Below are 21,250 nucleotides of genomic sequence, written 5' to 3'. Positions count from 1 at the left end.
CAGAATGCCTTACAGGGCACCTGGACAAAAAGACTTAGGCACCTTACTTGGCAACCGATCACTATGTTGGGGGCCAGGATGCGGCACGGGAATAGAGGTCCAGAATGCCTTACATGACACCTGGACAAAAGACCACCTTACTTGGCAGCCGGCGAATATGTTAGTGGCCAGGATGGGGCATGGGGTGTTGGTTAGGGTTGGGGTTAGGGTTAGGGTTAGGGTTAGGGTTAGGGTTAGGGCTGGGGTTAAGGTTACGGTTAAGGTTAGGGTTGGGGTTAGGGTTAGGGGTCGGGTTATAGTAGGGTTAGGGTTAGGGTTAGGGTTAGGGTTAGGGTTAGGGTTAGGGTTAGGGCTGGGGTTAAGGTTACGGTTAAGGTTAGGGTTGGGGTTAGGGTTAGGGGTCGGGTTATAGTAGGGGGGTGGGTGGAAAAGGGGAAAGAAAGGTAGGGGGGTGGGAGGGAAGGGGTGGGGGGGTTTTGGTGGTTTTGTTCAGTCATAAGTCCCTTACTTGGCACTTAGACAAAGACCTAAAAAGGGTTAAGGTGTGGGGTCCTGGTAGGGAGAGGAAGGGCGAGAGAGAGGAGAAGAATGGGGTGTGAGGACATGGCTGGGAGGGGACTGGAAGATAGGAAGGGAGAGGGGGAGGGTTAGGATGTGGGACCATGGCCGAGGGAGGGCTGGAGGATTGGGAGGGAGAGGGAGAGGTTAGGATTAGGGTAAGGGAGAGGTTAAGATGATAGGATCGGAGATGGGGCTAGGGCTGTGGACCGGGGTGGGGGGTAGGGAGGGATGGTGATGACCCTAGGGACAGTAGTGTCCTGGCTGGAGTAAAAACCGTGAAATGGTACAAAGGTAAAATCGTGGGAGTCCCTAATACGGGAGGGTTGTTTGTGGAGGTTCAAGGAGGTTCCGGGTCAGGGGAGGTAGGGTGGTGGGGACCAAGTTGCAGTCCGAGATGGGGTTAAAATTGGGGCCCAAGTTCGACGCGGGGTTTTCGGGTTGGGGTGGGGTTCCGGACCTTGAAGGTGTGAGGTATGTAGATAGTGGTTCGGATTGGTTTCGGGATACGGTTAGGGTTGAGGTGTTCAGGTAATGGTTTGAATTGTGTCATTAGGGGGTTCTAGTTAGGGAGATAAATTTGGGATCACATCATCAGTTGTCACCAAAGGATCACTGGGCGTTTCGGCCATGAAACAAGACACCCTCACCTAAGGTTGGCCCACTGGGGGAGATCAGAGCCCCAGTGTGTGTCCCTCGGGTCAATTGGTTTGGGGAATAGGTTTTTGTTTGGGAGAGTGAAGGGTAAGAAACTAATTTGGAATCTCACAAGGGGTCCAATAGATCCCAGGAGAGAGACTGTATTATATGCGTTCAGGGTGAGAGAACTAGTTTGGAATCTCTTCCAGGGTCCGGTAGGCCCCAGGAGAGAGTCTGTATTGTAAGAGTTAGGTTAGGGTCGTGGTAAAGTTTGTAAGAAGGAGGGGGGTCGATTACAACACAAAAAGCAGGCCGCGTGTTAGTCAAACCCATAGCTTCACCTGCAAAGGCCCAATAAAGTAGGGAGGCCGAAAACAATAAAAGACCGGACAGAGCGCTAGCCTGGCTAATAGCAACCTGTGCAAACGTAACCAGAGGAGGGACTGGGGTCGAATACAACCAGAAGCCCCGACCGCGTGTTAGCATAGCTAATAGCTACCCTGCAGACGTCTAAAAGGAGGAAGGGGCCCGAGTACAAACACAAACACAACAAAGCGCTAGCAGTGCTAGCCGCTAACCCTGCAGGCTGCTAGCAGTACAAACGAGAAGAGAGAGAGAGGGAGAGAGAATGGGGGAAGAAAAAGAGTGAACTCACCGTCAGTGACTAAGGTTTCTGCAGTTAGATGGTAGAGCGCTGTGGTAAGCACATGTACATCTCTCCGTGTGTTTGTTGGGAAAGAACGTTCCTAGTGAGGGGAGTGGCGTTTTAAACAGGTGAGAAGCCTGCTGGGTAATTGGAAAAGTGATTTCAGCTGTGCCAGTCAAGGCTGTCACCAGTGATTTTCCACTGGAGGCGGGCCCTGGCTGAAGTCAGTGTTTTAACACTGGGGGTGATGTCGCACTCTAGTGGGTAAAATTGGTAGTGACAGTCCAGTACATTAAATCCTGGAAACGGCCCAGCCTTAGGGTTAGGTTTTTGATTGAGAGCACCGAGTGTAAGAAACCATGTAAAACATGAAGTGAAAGACTCAGTTCTTCGAGCCTCGCACGAATGATGCACAGGGTGTATGCACGCTCACTACACACAATTAGATCCGGTCCAAATGTCATATGTAGAAGCCCCAGGGGGCTATCTGAACGTCCATTGTAATGAAAACAAGTGGGTTCGGTCAGGCCAAGAGTAAAGTTTGTATATTAATATTAATAAGGGAGGGGGTTGGGGTGTGGGGGGTAATAGGGGGGGGGGGGGGGGGGGGGGGTTTTAGGTGATTTTGTTCAGTCATAAGTCCCTTACTTTGGCACTTAGACAAAGACCTAAGCACCTTACTTGGCAACCGGTCACTATGTTAGGGGCCAGGGTGAGACATGGGAATAGAGGTCCAGAATGCCTTACAGGGCACCTAGACAAAAAGACCTAAGCACCTTACTTGGCAACCGGTCACTATGTTGGGGGCCAGGATGAGGCATGGGGAAATAGAGGTCCAGAATGCCTTACAGGGCACCTGGACAAAAAGACTTAGGCACCTTACTTGGCAACCGATCACTATATTGGGGGCCAGGATGAGGCATGGGGAAATAGAGGTCCAGAATGCCTTACAGGGCACCTGGACAAAAAGACTTAGGCACCTTACTTGGCAACCGATCACTATGTTGGGGGCCAGGATGCGGCACGGGAATAGAGGTCCAGAATGCCTTACATGACACCTGGACAAAAGACCACCTTACTTGGCAGCCGGCGAATATGTTAGTGGCCAGGATGGGGCATGGGGTGTTGGTTAGGGTTGGGGTTAGGGTTAGGGTTAGGGTTAGGGTTAGGGTTAGGGTTAGGGTTAGGGTTAAGTTTAGGGTTAGGGTTAGGGCTGGGGTTAAGGTTACGGTTACGGTTAGGGTTGGGGTTAGGGTTAGGGGTCGGGTGGAAAAAGGGGGAAGAAAGGTAGGGGGGTGGGAGGGTGGGGGTGGGGGGGTTTTGGTGGTTTTGTTCAGTCATAAGTCCCTTACTTGGCACTTAGACAAAGACCTAAGCACCTTACTTGGCAACCGGTCACTATGTTAGGGGCCAGGATGAGGCATGGGAAATAGAGGTCCAGAATGCCTTACAGGGCACCTGGACAAAAAGACTTAGGCACCTTACTTGGCAACCGATCACTATGTTGGGGGCCAGGATGAGGCATGGGGAAATAAAGGTCCAGAATGCCTTACAGGGCACCTGGACAAAAAGACTTAGGCACCTTACTTGGCAACCGATCACTATGTTAGGGGCCAGGATGAGGCATGGGGAAATAGAGGTCCAGAATGCCTTACAGGGCACCTGGACAAAAAGACTTAGGCACCTTACTTGGCAACCGATCACTATGTTGGGGGCCAGGATGCAGCACGGGAATAGAGGTCCAGAATGCCTTACATGACACCTGGACAAAAGACCACCTTACTTGGCAGCCGGCGAATATGTTAGGGGCCAGGATGGGACATGGGGTATTGGGCGTCAAACGAAAGGTAGGGGGGTAGGGGGGTAGGGGTGGGGGGTTTTGGTGGTTTTGTTCAGTCATAAGTCCCTTACTTGGCACTTAGACAAAGACCTAAGCACCTTACTTGGCAACCGGTCACTATGTTAGGGGCCAGGATGAGGCATGGGAAATAGAGGTCCAGAATGCCTTACAGGGCACCTGGACAAAAAGACTTAGGCACCTTACTTGGCAACCGATCACTATGTTAGGGGCCAGGAAGAGGCATGGGGAAATAGAGGTCCAGAATGCCTTACAGGGCACCTGGACAAAAAGACTTAGGCACCTTACTTGGCAACCGATCACTATGTTGGGGGCCAGGATGCAGCACGGGAATAGAGGTCCAGAATGCCTTACATGACACCTGGACAAAAGACCACCTTACTTGGCAGCCGGCGAATATGTTAGGGGCCAGGATGGGACATGGGGTATTGGGTGTCAAACGTACCATACTTGGCGCGTGGATAAAAAAGTGAGAGAGGGACCGGTTATTCGCCTCCAACACTAGTTCTCAGTACCCTTGACGCTCCTTCATGTGTATCATGAGGGACCTTAATACTGTATCCCTAGAGCTGGAAGTTTTCACCGTTGGCCATGTGTCATAGGGTCCGGAGTAAGAGTGTCAGGATCTGGCTGGTTAGGTTTTTGATTGAGAGCACCGAGTGTAAGAAACCATGTAAAACATGAAGTGAAAGACTCAGTTCTTCGAGCCTCGCACGAATGATGCACAGGGTGTATGCACGCTCACTACACACAATTAGATCCGGTCCAAATGTCATATGTACAAGCCCCAGGGGGCTATCTGAACGTCCATTGTAATGAAAACAAGTGGGTTCGGTCAGGCCAAGAGTAAAGTTTGTATATTAATATTAATAAGGGAGGGGGTTGGGGTGTGGGGGGTAATAGGGGGGGGGGGGGGGGGGGGGGGGGGGTTTAGGTGATTTTGTTCAGTCATAAGTCCCTTACTTTGGCACTTAGACAAAGACCTAAGCCCCTTACTTGGCAACCGGTCACTATGTTAGGGGCCAGGGTGAGACATGGGAATAGAGGTCCAGAATGCCTTACAGGGCACCTAGACAAAAAGACCTAAGCACCTTACTTGGCAACCGGTCACTATGTTGGGGGCCAGGATGAGGCATGGGGAAATAGAGGTCCAGAATGCCTTACAGGGCACCTGGACAAAAAGACTTAGGCACCTTACTTGGCAACCGATCACTATATTGGGGGCCAGGATGAGGCATGGGGAAATAGAGGTCCAGAATGCCTTACAGGGCACCTGGACAAAAAGACTTAGGCACCTTACTTGGCAACCGATCACTATGTTGGGGGCCAGGATGCGGCACGGGAATAGAGGTCCAGAATGCCTTACATGACACCTGGACAAAAGACCACCTTACTTGGCAGCCGGCGAATATGTTAGTGGCCAGGATGGGGCATGGGGTGTTGGTTAGGGTTGGGGTTAGGGTTAGGGTTAGGGTTAGGGTTAGGGTTAGGGTTAGGGTTAGGGTTAGGGTTAAGTTTAGGGTTAGGGTTAGGGCTGGGGTTAAGGTTACGGTTAAGGTTAGGGTTGGGGTTAGGGTTAGGGGTCGGGTGGAAAAAGGGGGAAGAAAGGTAGGGGGGTGGGAGGGTGGGGGTGGGGGGGTTTTGGTGGTTTTGTTCAGTCATAAGTCCCTTACTTGGCACTTAGACAAAGACCTAAGCACCTTACTTGGCAACCGGTCACTATGTTGGGGGCCAGGATGAGGCATGGGAAATAGAGGTCCAGAATGCCTTACAGGGCACCTGGACAAAAAGACTTAGGCACCTTACTTGGCAACCGATCACTATGTTGGGGGCCAGGATGAGGCATGGGGAAATAAAGGTCCAGAATGCCTTACAGGGCACCTGGACAAAAAGACTTAGGCACCTTACTTGGCAACCGATCACTATGTTAGGGGCCAGGATGAGGCATGGGGAAATAGAGGTCCAGAATGCCTTACAGGGCACCTGGACAAAAAGACTTAGGCACCTTACTTGGCAACCGATCACTATGTTGGGGGCCAGGATGCAGCACGGGAATAGAGGTCCAGAATGCCTTACATGACACCTGGACAAAAGACCACCTTACTTGGCAGCCGGCGAATATGTTAGGGGCCAGGATGGGACATGGGGTATTGGGCGTCAAACGAAAGGTAGGGGGGTAGGGGGGTAGGGGTGGGGGGTTTTGGTGGTTTTGTTCAGTCATAAGTCCCTTACTTGGCACTTAGACAAAGACCTAAGCACCTTACTTGGCAACCGGTCACTATGTTAGGGGCCAGGATGAGGCATGGGAAATAGAGGTCCAGAATGCCTTACAGGGCACCTGGACAAAAAGACTTAGGCACCTTACTTGGCAACCGATCACTATGTTAGGGGCCAGGAAGAGGCATGGGGAAATAGAGGTCCAGAATGCCTTACAGGGCACCTGGACAAAAAGACTTAGGCACCTTACTTGGCAACCGATCACTATGTTGGGGGCCAGGATGCAGCACGGGAATAGAGGTCCAGAATGCCTTACATGACACCTGGACAAAAGACCACCTTACTTGGCAGCCGGCGAATATGTTAGGGGCCAGGATGGGACATGGGGTATTGGGTGTCAAACGTACCATACTTGGCGCGTGGATAAAAAAGTGAGAGAGGGACCGGTTATTCGCCTCCAACACTAGTTCTCAGTACCCTTGACGCTCCTTCATGTGTATCATGAGGGACCTTAATACTGTATCCCTAGAGCTGGAAGTTTTCACCGTTGGCCATGTGTCATAGGGTCCGGAGTAAGAGTGTCAGGATCTGGCTGGTTAGGTTTTTGATTGAGAGCACCGAGTGTAAGAAACCATGTAAAACATGAAGTGAAAGACTCAGTTCTTCGAGCCTCGCACGAATGATGCACAGGGTGTATGCACGCTCACTACACACAATTAGATCCGGTCCAAATGTCATATGTACAAGCCCCAGGGGGCTATCTGAACGTCCATTGTAATGAAAACAAGTGGGTTCGGTCAGGCCAAGAGTAAAGTTTGTATATTAATATTAATAAGGGAGGGGGTTGGGGTGTGGGGGGTAATAGGGGGGGGGGGGGGGGGGGGGGGGGGGTTTTAGGTGATTTTGTTCAGTCATAAGTCCCTTACTTTGGCACTTAGACAAAGACCTAAGCACCTTACTTGGCAACCGGTCACTATGTTAGGGGCCAGGGTGAGACATGGGAATAGAGGTCCAGAATGCCTTACAGGGCACCTAGACAAAAAGACCTAAGCACCTTACTTGGCAACCGGTCACTATGTTGGGGGCCAGGATGAGGCATGGGGAAATAGAGGTCCAGAATGCCTTACAGGGCACCTGGACAAAAAGACTTAGGCACCTTACTTGGCAACCGATCACTATATTGGGGGCCAGGATGAGGCATGGGGAAATAGAGGTCCAGAATGCCTTACAGGGCACCTGGACAAAAAGACTTAGGCACCTTACTTGGCAACCGATCACTATGTTGGGGGCCAGGATGCGGCACGGGAATAGAGGTCCAGAATGCCTTACATGACACCTGGACAAAAGACCACCTTACTTGGCAGCCGGCGAATATGTTAGTGGCCAGGATGGGGCATGGGGTGTTGGTTAGGGTTGGGGTTAGGGTTAGGGTTAGGGTTAGGGTTAGGGTTAGGGCTGGGGTTAAGGTTACGGTTAAGGTTAGGGTTGGGGTTAGGGTTAGGGGTCGGGTTATAGTAGGGTTAGGGTTAGGGTTAGGGTTAGGGTTAGGGTTAGGGTTAGGGTTAGGGTTAGGGCTGGGGTTAAGGTTACGGTTAAGGTTAGGGTTGGGGTTAGGGTTAGGGGTCGGGTTATAGTAGGGGGGTGGGTGGAAAAGGGGAAAGAAAGGTAGGGGGGTGGGAGGGAAGGGGTGGGGGGGTTTTGGTGGTTTTGTTCAGTCATAAGTCCCTTACTTGGCACTTAGACAAAGACCTAAAAAGGGTTAAGGTGTGGGGTCCTGGTAGGGAGAGGAAGGGCGAGAGAGAGGAGAAGAATGGGGTGTGAGGACATGGCTGGGAGGGGACTGGAAGATAGGAAGGGAGAGGGGGAGGGTTAGGATGTGGGACCATGGCCGAGGGAGGGCTGGAGGATTGGGAGGGAGAGGGAGAGGTTAGGATTAGGGTAAGGGAGAGGTTAAGATGATAGGATCGGAGATGGGGCTAGGGCTGTGGACCGGGGTGGGGGGTAGGGAGGGATGGTGATGACCCTAGGGACAGTAGTGTCCTGGCTGGAGTAAAAACCGTGAAATGGTACAAAGGTAAAATCGTGGGAGTCCCTAATACGGGAGGGTTGTTTGTGGAGGTTCAAGGAGGTTCCGGGTCAGGGGAGGTAGGGTGGTGGGGACCAAGTTGCAGTCCGAGATGGGGTTAAAATTGGGGCCCAAGTTCGACGCGGGGTTTTCGGGTTGGGGTGGGGTTCCGGACCTTGAAGGTGTGAGGTATGTAGATAGTGGTTCGGATTGGTTTCGGGATACGGTTAGGGTTGAGGTGTTCAGGTAATGGTTTGAATTGTGTCATTAGGGGGTTCTAGTTAGGGAGATAAATTTGGGATCACATCATCAGTTGTCACCAAAGGATCACTGGGCGTTTCGGCCATGAAACAAGACACCCTCACCTAAGGTTGGCCCACTGGGGGAGATCAGAGCCCCAGTGTGTGTCCCTCGGGTCAATTGGTTTGGGGAATAGGTTTTTGTTTGGGAGAGTGAAGGGTAAGAAACTAATTTGGAATCTCACAAGGGGTCCAATAGATCCCAGGAGAGAGACTGTATTATATGCGTTCAGGGTGAGAGAACTAGTTTGGAATCTCTTCCAGGGTCCGGTAGGCCCCAGGAGAGAGTCTGTATTGTAAGAGTTAGGTTAGGGTCGTGGTAAAGTTTGTAAGAAGGAGGGGGGTCGATTACAACACAAAAAGCAGGCCGCGTGTTAGTCAAACCCATAGCTTCACCTGCAAAGGCCCAATAAAGTAGGGAGGCCGAAAACAATAAAAGACCGGACAGAGCGCTAGCCTGGCTAATAGCAACCTGTGCAAACGTAACCAGAGGAGGGACTGGGGTCGAATACAACCAGAAGCCCCGACCGCGTGTTAGCATAGCTAATAGCTACCCTGCAGACGTCTAAAAGGAGGAAGGGGCCCGAGTACAAACACAAACACAACAAAGCGCTAGCAGTGCTAGCCGCTAACCCTGCAGGCTGCTAGCAGTACAAACGAGAAGAGAGAGAGAGGGAGAGAGAATGGGGGAAGAAAAAGAGTGAACTCACCGTCAGTGACTAAGGTTTCTGCAGTTAGATGGTAGAGCGCTGTGGTAAGCACATGTACATCTCTCCGTGTGTTTGTTGGGAAAGAACGTTCCTAGTGAGGGGAGTGGCGTTTTAAACAGGTGAGAAGCCTGCTGGGTAATTGGAAAAGTGATTTCAGCTGTGCCAGTCAAGGCTGTCACCAGTGATTTTCCACTGGAGGCGGGCCCTGGCTGAAGTCAGTGTTTTAACACTGGGGGTGATGTCGCACTCTAGTGGGTAAAATTGGTAGTGACAGTCCAGTACATTAAATCCTGGAAACGGCCCAGCCTTAGGGTTAGGTTTTTGATTGAGAGCACCGAGTGTAAGAAACCATGTAAAACATGAAGTGAAAGACTCAGTTCTTCGAGCCTCGCACGAATGATGCACAGGGTGTATGCACGCTCACTACACACAATTAGATCCGGTCCAAATGTCATATGTAGAAGCCCCAGGGGGCTATCTGAACGTCCATTGTAATGAAAACAAGTGGGTTCGGTCAGGCCAAGAGTAAAGTTTGTATATTAATATTAATAAGGGAGGGGGTTGGGGTGTGGGGGGTAATAGGGGGGGGGGGGGGGGGGGGGGGTTTTAGGTGATTTTGTTCAGTCATAAGTCCCTTACTTTGGCACTTAGACAAAGACCTAAGCACCTTACTTGGCAACCGGTCACTATGTTAGGGGCCAGGGTGAGACATGGGAATAGAGGTCCAGAATGCCTTACAGGGCACCTAGACAAAAAGACCTAAGCACCTTACTTGGCAACCGGTCACTATGTTGGGGGCCAGGATGAGGCATGGGGAAATAGAGGTCCAGAATGCCTTACAGGGCACCTGGACAAAAAGACTTAGGCACCTTACTTGGCAACCGATCACTATATTGGGGGCCAGGATGAGGCATGGGGAAATAGAGGTCCAGAATGCCTTACAGGGCACCTGGACAAAAAGACTTAGGCACCTTACTTGGCAACCGATCACTATGTTGGGGGCCAGGATGCGGCACGGGAATAGAGGTCCAGAATGCCTTACATGACACCTGGACAAAAGACCACCTTACTTGGCAGCCGGCGAATATGTTAGTGGCCAGGATGGGGCATGGGGTGTTGGTTAGGGTTGGGGTTAGGGTTAGGGTTAGGGTTAGGGTTAGGGTTAGGGTTAGGGTTAGGGTTAGGGTTAAGTTTAGGGTTAGGGTTAGGGCTGGGGTTAAGGTTACGGTTAAGGTTAGGGTTGGGGTTAGGGTTAGGGGTCGGGTGGAAAAAGGGGGAAGAAAGGTAGGGGGGTGGGAGGGTGGGGGTGGGGGGGTTTTGGTGGTTTTGTTCAGTCATAAGTCCCTTACTTGGCACTTAGACAAAGACCTAAGCACCTTACTTGGCAACCGGTCACTATGTTAGGGGCCAGGATGAGGCATGGGAAATAGAGGTCCAGAATGCCTTACAGGGCACCTGGACAAAAAGACTTAGGCACCTTACTTGGCAACCGATCACTATGTTGGGGGCCAGGATGAGGCATGGGGAAATAAAGGTCCAGAATGCCTTACAGGGCACCTGGACAAAAAGACTTAGGCACCTTACTTGGCAACCGATCACTATGTTAGGGGCCAGGATGAGGCATGGGGAAATAGAGGTCCAGAATGCCTTACAGGGCACCTGGACAAAAAGACTTAGGCACCTTACTTGGCAACCGATCACTATGTTGGGGGCCAGGATGCAGCACGGGAATAGAGGTCCAGAATGCCTTACATGACACCTGGACAAAAGACCACCTTACTTGGCAGCCGGCGAATATGTTAGGGGCCAGGATGGGACATGGGGTATTGGGCGTCAAACGAAAGGTAGGGGGGTAGGGGGGTAGGGGTGGGGGGTTTTGGTGGTTTTGTTCAGTCATAAGTCCCTTACTTGGCACTTAGACAAAGACCTAAGCACCTTACTTGGCAACCGGTCACTATGTTAGGGGCCAGGATGAGGCATGGGAAATAGAGGTCCAGAATGCCTTACAGGGCACCTGGACAAAAAGACTTAGGCACCTTACTTGGCAACCGATCACTATGTTAGGGGCCAGGAAGAGGCATGGGGAAATAGAGGTCCAGAATGCCTTACAGGGCACCTGGACAAAAAGACTTAGGCACCTTACTTGGCAACCGATCACTATGTTGGGGGCCAGGATGCAGCACGGGAATAGAGGTCCAGAATGCCTTACATGACACCTGGACAAAAGACCACCTTACTTGGCAGCCGGCGAATATGTTAGGGGCCAGGATGGGACATGGGGTATTGGGTGTCAAACGTACCATACTTGGCGCGTGGATAAAAAAGTGAGAGAGGGACCGGTTATTCGCCTCCAACACTAGTTCTCAGTACCCTTGACGCTCCTTCATGTGTATCATGAGGGACCTTAATACTGTATCCCTAGAGCTGGAAGTTTTCACCGTTGGCCATGTGTCATAGGGTCCGGAGTAAGAGTGTCAGGATCTGGCTGGTTAGGTTTTTGATTGAGAGCACCGAGTGTAAGAAACCATGTAAAACATGAAGTGAAAGACTCAGTTCTTCGAGCCTCGCACGAATGATGCACAGGGTGTATGCACGCTCACTACACACAATTAGATCCGGTCCAAATGTCATATGTACAAGCCCCAGGGGGCTATCTGAACGTCCATTGTAATGAAAACAAGTGGGTTCGGTCAGGCCAAGAGTAAAGTTTGTATATTAATATTAATAAGGGAGGGGGTTGGGGTGTGGGGGGTAATAGGGGGGGGGGGGGGGGGGGGGGGGGGGTTTAGGTGATTTTGTTCAGTCATAAGTCCCTTACTTTGGCACTTAGACAAAGACCTAAGCCCCTTACTTGGCAACCGGTCACTATGTTAGGGGCCAGGGTGAGACATGGGAATAGAGGTCCAGAATGCCTTACAGGGCACCTAGACAAAAAGACCTAAGCACCTTACTTGGCAACCGGTCACTATGTTGGGGGCCAGGATGAGGCATGGGGAAATAGAGGTCCAGAATGCCTTACAGGGCACCTGGACAAAAAGACTTAGGCACCTTACTTGGCAACCGATCACTATATTGGGGGCCAGGATGAGGCATGGGGAAATAGAGGTCCAGAATGCCTTACAGGGCACCTGGACAAAAAGACTTAGGCACCTTACTTGGCAACCGATCACTATGTTGGGGGCCAGGATGCGGCACGGGAATAGAGGTCCAGAATGCCTTACATGACACCTGGACAAAAGACCACCTTACTTGGCAGCCGGCGAATATGTTAGTGGCCAGGATGGGGCATGGGGTGTTGGTTAGGGTTGGGGTTAGGGTTAGGGTTAGGGTTAGGGTTAGGGTTAGGGTTAGGGTTAGGGTTAGGGTTAGGGTTAGGGTTAAGTTTAGGGTTAGGGTTAGGGCTGGGGTTAAGGTTACGGTTAAGGTTAGGGTTGGGGTTAGGGTTAGGGGTCGGGTGGAAAAAGGGGGAAGAAAGGTAGGGGGGTGGGAGGGTGGGGGTGGGGGGGTTTTGGTGGTTTTGTTCAGTCATAAGTCCCTTACTTGGCACTTAGACAAAGACCTAAGCACCTTACTTGGCAACCGGTCACTATGTTGGGGGCCAGGATGAGGCATGGGAAATAGAGGTCCAGAATGCCTTACAGGGCACCTGGACAAAAAGACTTAGGCACCTTACTTGGCAACCGATCACTATGTTGGGGGCCAGGATGAGGCATGGGGAAATAAAGGTCCAGAATGCCTTACAGGGCACCTGGACAAAAAGACTTAGGCACCTTACTTGGCAACCGATCACTATGTTAGGGGCCAGGATGAGGCATGGGGAAATAGAGGTCCAGAATGCCTTACAGGGCACCTGGACAAAAAGACTTAGGCACCTTACTTGGCAACCGATCACTATGTTGGGGGCCAGGATGCAGCACGGGAATAGAGGTCCAGAATGCCTTACATGACACCTGGACAAAAGACCACCTTACTTGGCAGCCGGCGAATATGTTAGGGGCCAGGATGGGACATGGGGTATTGGGCGTCAAACGAAAGGTAGGGGGGTAGGGGGGTAGGGGTGGGGGGTTTTGGTGGTTTTGTTCAGTCATAAGTCCCTTACTTGGCACTTAGACAAAGACCTAAGCACCTTACTTGGCAACCGGTCACTATGTTAGGGGCCAGGATGAGGCATGGGAAATAGAGGTCCAGAATGCCTTACAGGGCACCTGGACAAAAAGACTTAGGCACCTTACTTGGCAACCGATCACTATGTTAGGGGCCAGGAAGAGGCATGGGGAAATAGAGGTCCAGAATGCCTTACAGGGCACCTGGACAAAAAGACTTAGGCACCTTACTTGGCAACCGATCACTATGTTGGGGGCCAGGATGCAGCACGGGAATAGAGGTCCAGAATGCCTTACATGACACCTGGACAAAAGACCACCTTACTTGGCAGCCGGCGAATATGTTAGGGGCCAGGATGGGACATGGGGTATTGGGTGTCAAACGTACCATACTTGGCGCGTGGATAAAAAAGTGAGAGAGGGACCGGTTATTCGCCTCCAACACTAGTTCTCAGTACCCTTGACGCTCCTTCATGTGTATCATGAGGGACCTTAATACTGTATCCCTAGAGCTGGAAGTTTTCACCGTTGGCCATGTGTCATAGGGTCCGGAGTAAGAGTGTCAGGATCTGGCTGGTTAGGTTTTTGATTGAGAGCACCGAGTGTAAGAAACCATGTAAAACATGAAGTGAAAGACTCAGTTCTTCGAGCCTCGCACGAATGATGCACAGGGTGTATGCACGCTCACTACACACAATTAGATCCGGTCCAAATGTCATATGTACAAGCCCCAGGGGGCTATCTGAACGTCCATTGTAATGAAAACAAGTGGGTTCGGTCAGGCCAAGAGTAAAGTTTGTATATTAATATTAATAAGGGAGGGGGTTGGGGTGTGGGGGGTAATAGGGGGGGGGGGGGGGGGGGGGGGGGGGTTTTAGGTGATTTTGTTCAGTCATAAGTCCCTTACTTTGGCACTTAGACAAAGACCTAAGCACCTTACTTGGCAACCGGTCACTATGTTAGGGGCCAGGGTGAGACATGGGAATAGAGGTCCAGAATGCCTTACAGGGCACCTAGACAAAAAGACCTAAGCACCTTACTTGGCAACCGGTCACTATGTTGGGGGCCAGGATGAGGCATGGGGAAATAGAGGTCCAGAATGCCTTACAGGGCACCTGGACAAAAAGACTTAGGCACCTTACTTGGCAACCGATCACTATATTGGGGGCCAGGATGAGGCATGGGGAAATAGAGGTCCAGAATGCCTTACAGGGCACCTGGACAAAAAGACTTAGGCACCTTACTTGGCAACCGATCACTATGTTGGGGGCCAGGATGCGGCACGGGAATAGAGGTCCAGAATGCCTTACATGACACCTGGACAAAAGACCACCTTACTTGGCAGCCGGCGAATATGTTAGTGGCCAGGATGGGGCATGGGGTGTTGGTTAGGGTTGGGGTTAGGGTTAGGGTTAGGGTTAGGGTTAGGGTTAGGGCTGGGGTTAAGGTTACGGTTAAGGTTAGGGTTGGGGTTAGGGTTAGGGGTCGGGTTATAGTAGGGTTAGGGTTAGGGTTAGGGTTAGGGTTAGGGTTAGGGTTAGGGTTAGGGTTAGGGCTGGGGTTAAGGTTACGGTTAAGGTTAGGGTTGGGGTTAGGGTTAGGGGTCGGGTTATAGTAGGGGGGTGGGTGGAAAAGGGGAAAGAAAGGTAGGGGGGTGGGAGGGAAGGGGTGGGGGGGTTTTGGTGGTTTTGTTCAGTCATAAGTCCCTTACTTGGCACTTAGACAAAGACCTAAAAAGGGTTAAGGTGTGGGGTCCTGGTAGGGAGAGGAAGGGCGAGAGAGAGGAGAAGAATGGGGTGTGAGGACATGGCTGGGAGGGGACTGGAAGATAGGAAGGGAGAGGGGGAGGGTTAGGATGTGGGACCATGGCCGAGGGAGGGCTGGAGGATTGGGAGGGAGAGGGAGAGGTTAGGATTAGGGTAAGGGAGAGGTTAAGATGATAGGATCGGAGATGGGGCTAGGGCTGTGGACCGGGGTGGGGGGTAGGGAGGGATGGTGATGACCCTAGGGACAGTAGTGTCCTGGCTGGAGTAAAAACCGTGAAATGGTACAAAGGTAAAATCGTGGGAGTCCCTAATACGGGAGGGTTGTTTGTGGAGGTTCAAGGAGGTTCCGGGTCAGGGGAGGTAGGGTGGTGGGGACCAAGTTGCAGTCCGAGATGGGGTTAAAATTGGGGCCCAAGTTCGACGCGGGGTTTTCGGGTTGGGGTGGGGTTCCGGACCTTGAAGGTGTGAGGTATGTAGATAGTGGTTCGGATTGGTTTCGGGATACGGTTAGGGTTGAGGTGTTCAGGTAATGGTTTGAATTGTGTCATTAGGGGGTTCTAGTTAGGGAGATAAATTTGGGATCACATCATCAGTTGTCACCAAAGGATCACTGGGCGTTTCGGCCATGAAACAAGACACCCTCACCTAAGGTTGGCCCACTGGGGGAGATCAGAGCCCCAGTGTGTGTCCCTCGGGTCAATTGGTTTGGGGAATAGGTTTTTGTTTGGGAGAGTGAAGGGTAAGAAACTAATTTGGAATCTCACAAGGGGTCCAATAGATCCCAGGAGAGAGACTGTATTATATGCGTTCAGGGTGAGAGAACTAGTTTGGAATCTCTTCCAGGGTCCGGTAGGCCCCAGGAGAGAGTCTGTATTGTAAGAGTTAGGTTAGGGTCGTGGTAAAGTTTGTAAGAAGGAGGGGGGTCGATTACAACACAAAAAGCAGGCCGCGTGTTAGTCAAACCCATAGCTTCACCTGCAAAGGCCCAATAAAGTAGGGAGGCCGAAAACAATAAAAGACCGGACAGAGCGCTAGCCTGGCTAATAGCAACCTGTGCAAACGTAACCAGAGGAGGGACTGGGGTCGAATACAACCAGAAGCCCCGACCGCGTGTTAGCATAGCTAATAGCTACCCTGCAGACGTCTAAAAGGAGGAAGGGGCCCGAGTACAAACACAAACACAACAAAGCGCTAGCAGTGCTAGCCGCTAACCCTGCAGGCTGCTAGCAGTACAAACGAGAAGAGAGAGAGAGGGAGAGAGAATGGGGGAAGAAAAAGAGTGAACTCACCGTCAGTGACTAAGGTTTCTGCAGTTAGATGGTAGAGCGCTGTGGTAAGCACATGTACATCTCTCCGTGTGTTTGTTGGGAAAGAACGTTCCTAGTGAGGGGAGTGGCGTTTTAAACAGGTGAGAAGCCTGCTGGGTAATTGGAAAAGTGATTTCAGCTGTGCCAGTCAAGGCTGTCACCAGTGATTTTCCACTGGAGGCGGGCCCTGGCTGAAGTCAGTGTTTTAACACTGGGGGTGATGTCGCACTCTAGTGGGTAAAATTGGTAGTGACAGTCCAGTACATTAAATCCTGGAAACGGCCCAGCCTTAGGGTTAGGTTTTTGATTGAGAGCACCGAGTGTAAGAAACCATGTAAAACATGAAGTGAAAGACTCAGTTCTTCGAGCCTCGCACGAATGATGCACAGGGTGTATGCACGCTCACTACACACAATTAGATCCGGTCCAAATGTCATATGTAGAAGCCCCAGGGGGCTATCTGAACGTCCATTGTAATGAAAACAAGTGGGTTCGGTCAGGCCAAGAGTAAAGTTTGTATATTAATATTAATAAGGGAGGGGGTTGGGGTGTGGGGGGTAATAGGGGGGGGGGGGGGGGGGGGGGGTTTTAGGTGATTTTGTTCAGTCATAAGTCCCTTACTTTGGCACTTAGACAAAGACCTAAGCACCTTACTTGGCAACCGGTCACTATGTTAGGGGCCAGGGTGAGACATGGGAATAGAGGTCCAGAATGCCTTACAGGGCACCTAGACAAAAAGACCTAAGCACCTTACTTGGCAACCGGTCACTATGTTGGGGGCCAGGATGAGGCATGGGGAAATAGAGGTCCAGAATGCCTTACAGGGCACCTGGACAAAAAGACTTAGGCACCTTACTTGGCAACCGATCACTATATTGGGGGCCAGGATGAGGCATGGGGAAATAGAGGTCCAGAATGCCTTACAGGGCACCTGGACAAAAAGACTTAGGCACCTTACTTGGCAACCGATCACTATGTTGGGGGCCAGGATGCGGCACGGGAATAGAGGTCCAGAATGCCTTACATGACACCTGGACAAAAGACCACCTTACTTGGCAGCCGGCGAATATGTTAGTGGCCAGGATGGGGCATGGGGTGTTGGTTAGGGTTGGGGTTAGGGTTAGGGTTAGGGTTAGGGTTAGGGTTAGGGTTAGGGTTAGGGTTAGGGTTAGTTAAGTTTAGGGTTAGGGTTAGGGCTGGGGTTAAGGTTACGGTTAAGGTTAGGGTTGGGGTTAGGGTTAGGGGTCGGGTGGAAAAAGGGGGAAGAAAGGTAGGGGGGTGGGAGGGTGGGGGTGGGGGGGTTTTGGTGGTTTTGTTCAGTCATAAGTCCCTTACTTGGCACTTAGACAAAGACCTAAGCACCTTACTTGGCAACCGGTCACTATGTTAGGGGCCAGGATGAGGCATGGGAAATAGAGGTCCAGAATGCCTTACAGGGCACCTGGACAAAAAGACTTAGGCACCTTACTTGGCAACCGATCACTATGTTGGGGGCCAGGATGAGGCATGGGGAAATAAAGGTCCAGAATGCCTTACAGGGCACCTGGACAAAAAGACTTAGGCACCTTACTTGGCAACCGATCACTATGTTAGGGGCCAGGATGAGGCATGGGGAAATAGAGGTCCAGAATGCCTTACAGGGCACCTGGACAAAAAGACTTAGGCACCTTACTTGGCAACCGATCACTATGTTGGGGGCCAGGATGCAGCACGGGAATAGAGGTCCAGAATGCCTTACATGACACCTGGACAAAAGACCACCTTACTTGGCAGCCGGCGAATATGTTAGGGGCCAGGATGGGACATGGGGTATTGGGCGTCAAACGAAAGGTAGGGGGGTAGGGGGGTAGGGGTGGGGGGTTTTGGTGGTTTTGTTCAGTCATAAGTCCCTTACTTGGCACTTAGACAAAGACCTAAGCACCTTACTTGGCAACCGGTCACTATGTTAGGGGCCAGGATGAGGCATGGGAAATAGAGGTCCAGAATGCCTTACAGGGCACCTGGACAAAAAGACTTAGGCACCTTACTTGGCAACCGATCACTATGTTAGGGGCCAGGAAGAGGCATGGGGAAATAGAGGTCCAGAATGCCTTACAGGGCACCTGGACAAAAAGACTTAGGCAATAGGCACCTTACTTGGCAACCGATCACTATGTTGGGGGCCAGGATGCAGCACGGGAATAGAGGTCCAGAATGCCTTACATGACACCTGGACAAAAGACCACCTTACTTGGCAGCCGGCGAATATGTTAGGGGCCAGGATGGGACATGGGGTATTGGGTGTCAAACGTACCATACTTGGCGCGTGGATAAAAAAGTGAGAGAGGGACCGGTTATTCGCCTCCAACACTAGTTCTCAGTACCCTTGACGCTCCTTCATGTGTATCATGAGGGACCTTAATACTGTATCCCTAGAGCTGGAAGTTTTCACCGTTGGCCATGTGTCATAGGGTCCGGAGTAAGAGTGTCAGGATCTGGCTGGTTAGGTTTTTGATTGAGAGCACCGAGTGTAAGAAACCATGTAAAACATGAAGTGAAAGACTCAGTTCTTCGAGCCTCGCACGAATGATGCACAGGGTGTATGCACGCTCACTACACACAATTAGATCCGGTCCAAATGTCATATGTACAAGCCCCAGGGGGCTATCTGAACGTCCATTGTAATGAAAACAAGTGGGTTCGGTCAGGCCAAGAGTAAAGTTTGTATATTAATATTAATAAGGGAGGGGGTTGGGGTGTGGGGGGTAATAGGGGGGGGGGGGGGGGGGGGGGGGGGGTTTAGGTGATTTTGTTCAGTCATAAGTCCCTTACTTTGGCACTTAGACAAAGACCTAAGCCCCTTACTTGGCAACCGGTCACTATGTTAGGGGCCAGGGTGAGACATGGGAATAGAGGTCCAGAATGCCTTACAGGGCACCTAGACAAAAAGACCTAAGCACCTTACTTGGCAACCGGTCACTATGTTGGGGGCCAGGATGAGGCATGGGGAAATAGAGGTCCAGAATGCCTTACAGGGCACCTGGACAAAAAGACTTAGGCACCTTACTTGGCAACCGATCACTATATTGGGGGCCAGGATGAGGCATGGGGAAATAGAGGTCCAGAATGCCTTACAGGGCACCTGGACAAAAAGACTTAGGCACCTTACTTGGCAACCGATCACTATGTTGGGGGCCAGGATGCGGCACGGGAATAGAGGTCCAGAATGCCTTACATGACACCTGGACAAAAGACCACCTTACTTGGCAGCCGGCGAATATGTTAGTGGCCAGGATGGGGCATGGGGTGTTGGTTAGGGTTGGGGTTAGGGTTAGGGTTAGGGTTAGGGTTAGGGTTAGGGTTAGGGTTAGGGTTAGGGTTAGGGTTAGGGTTAAGTTTAGGGTTAGGGTTAGGGCTGGGGTTAAGGTTACGGTTAAGGTTAGGGTTGGGGTTAGGGTTAGGGGTCGGGTGGAAAAAGGGGGAAGAAAGGTAGGGGGGTGGGAGGGTGGGGGTGGGGGGGTTTTGGTGGTTTTGTTCAGTCATAAGTCCCTTACTTGGCACTTAGACAAAGACCTAAGCACCTTACTTGGCAACCGGTCACTATGTTGGGGGCCAGGATGAGGCATGGGAAATAGAGGTCCAGAATGCCTTACAGGGCACCTGGACAAAAAGACTTAGGCACCTTACTTGGCAACCGATCACTATGTTGGGGGCCAGGATGAGGCATGGGGAAATAAAGGTCCAGAATGCCTTACAGGGCACCTGGACAAAAAGACTTAGGCACCTTACTTGGCAACCGATCACTATGTTAGGGGCCAGGATGAGGCATGGGGAAATAGAGGTCCAGAATGCCTTACAGGGCACCTGGACAAAAAGACTTAGGCACCTTACTTGGCAACCGATCACTATGTTGGGGGCCAGGATGCAGCACGGGAATAGAGGTCCAGAATGCCTTACATGACACCTGGACAAAAGACCACCTTACTTGGCAGCCGGCGAATATGTTAGGGGCCAGGATGGGACATGGGGTATTGGGCGTCAAACGAAAGGTAGGGGGGTAGGGGGGTAGGGGTGGGGGGTTTTGGTGGTTTTGTTCAGTCATAAGTCCCTTACTTGGCACTTAGACAAAGACCTAAGCACCTTACTTGGCAACCGGTCACTATGTTAGGGGCCAGGATGAGGCATGGGAAATAGAGGTCCAGAATGCCTTACAGGGCACCTGGACAAAAAGACTTAGGCACCTTACTTGGCAACCGATCACTATGTTAGGGGCCAGGAAGAGGCATGGGGAAATAGAGGTCCAGAATGCCTTACAGGGCACCTGGACAAAAAGACTTAGGCACCTTACTTGGCAACCGATCACTATGTTGGGGGCCAGGATGCAGCACGGGAATAGAGGTCCAGAATGCCTTACATGACACCTGGACAAAAGACCACCTTACTTGGCAGCCGGCGAATATGTTAGGGGCCAGGATGGGACATGGGGTATTGGGTGTCAAACGTACCATACTTGGCGCGTGGATAAAAAAGTGAGAGAGGGACCGGTTATTCGCCTCCAACACTAGTTCTCAGTACCCTTGACGCTCCTTCATGTGTATCATGAGGGACCTTAATACTGTATCCCTAGAGCTGGAAGTTTTCACCGTTGGCCATGTGTCATAGGGTCCGGAGTAAGAGTGTCAGGATCTGGCTGGTTAGGTTTTTGATTGAGAGCACCGAGTGTAAGAAACCATGTAAAACATGAAGTGAAAGACTCAGTTCTTCGAGCCTCGCACGAATGATGCACAGGGTGTATGCACGCTCACTACACACAATTAGATCCGGTCCAAATGTCATATGTACAAGCCCCAGGGGGCTATCTGAACGTCCATTGTAATGAAAACAAGTGGGTTCGGTCAGGCCAAGAGTAAAGTTTGTATATTAATATTAATAAGGGAGGGGGTTGGGGTGTGGGGGGTAATAGGGGGGGGGGGGGGGGGGGGGGGGGGGTTTTAGGTGATTTTGTTCAGTCATAAGTCCCTTACTTTGGCACTTAGACAAAGACCTAAGCACCTTACTTGGCAACCGGTCACTATGTTAGGGGCCAGGGTGAGACATGGGAAT

Source organism: Nansenia antarctica (assembly GCF_963989245.1).
Source record: "Nansenia antarctica genome assembly, chromosome: 5".
Taxonomy (NCBI): domain Eukaryota; kingdom Metazoa; phylum Chordata; class Actinopteri; order Argentiniformes; family Microstomatidae; genus Nansenia; species Nansenia antarctica.
The sequence above is the reverse complement of the archived record's forward strand: the minus strand, read 5'-3'. Positions refer to the sequence as shown.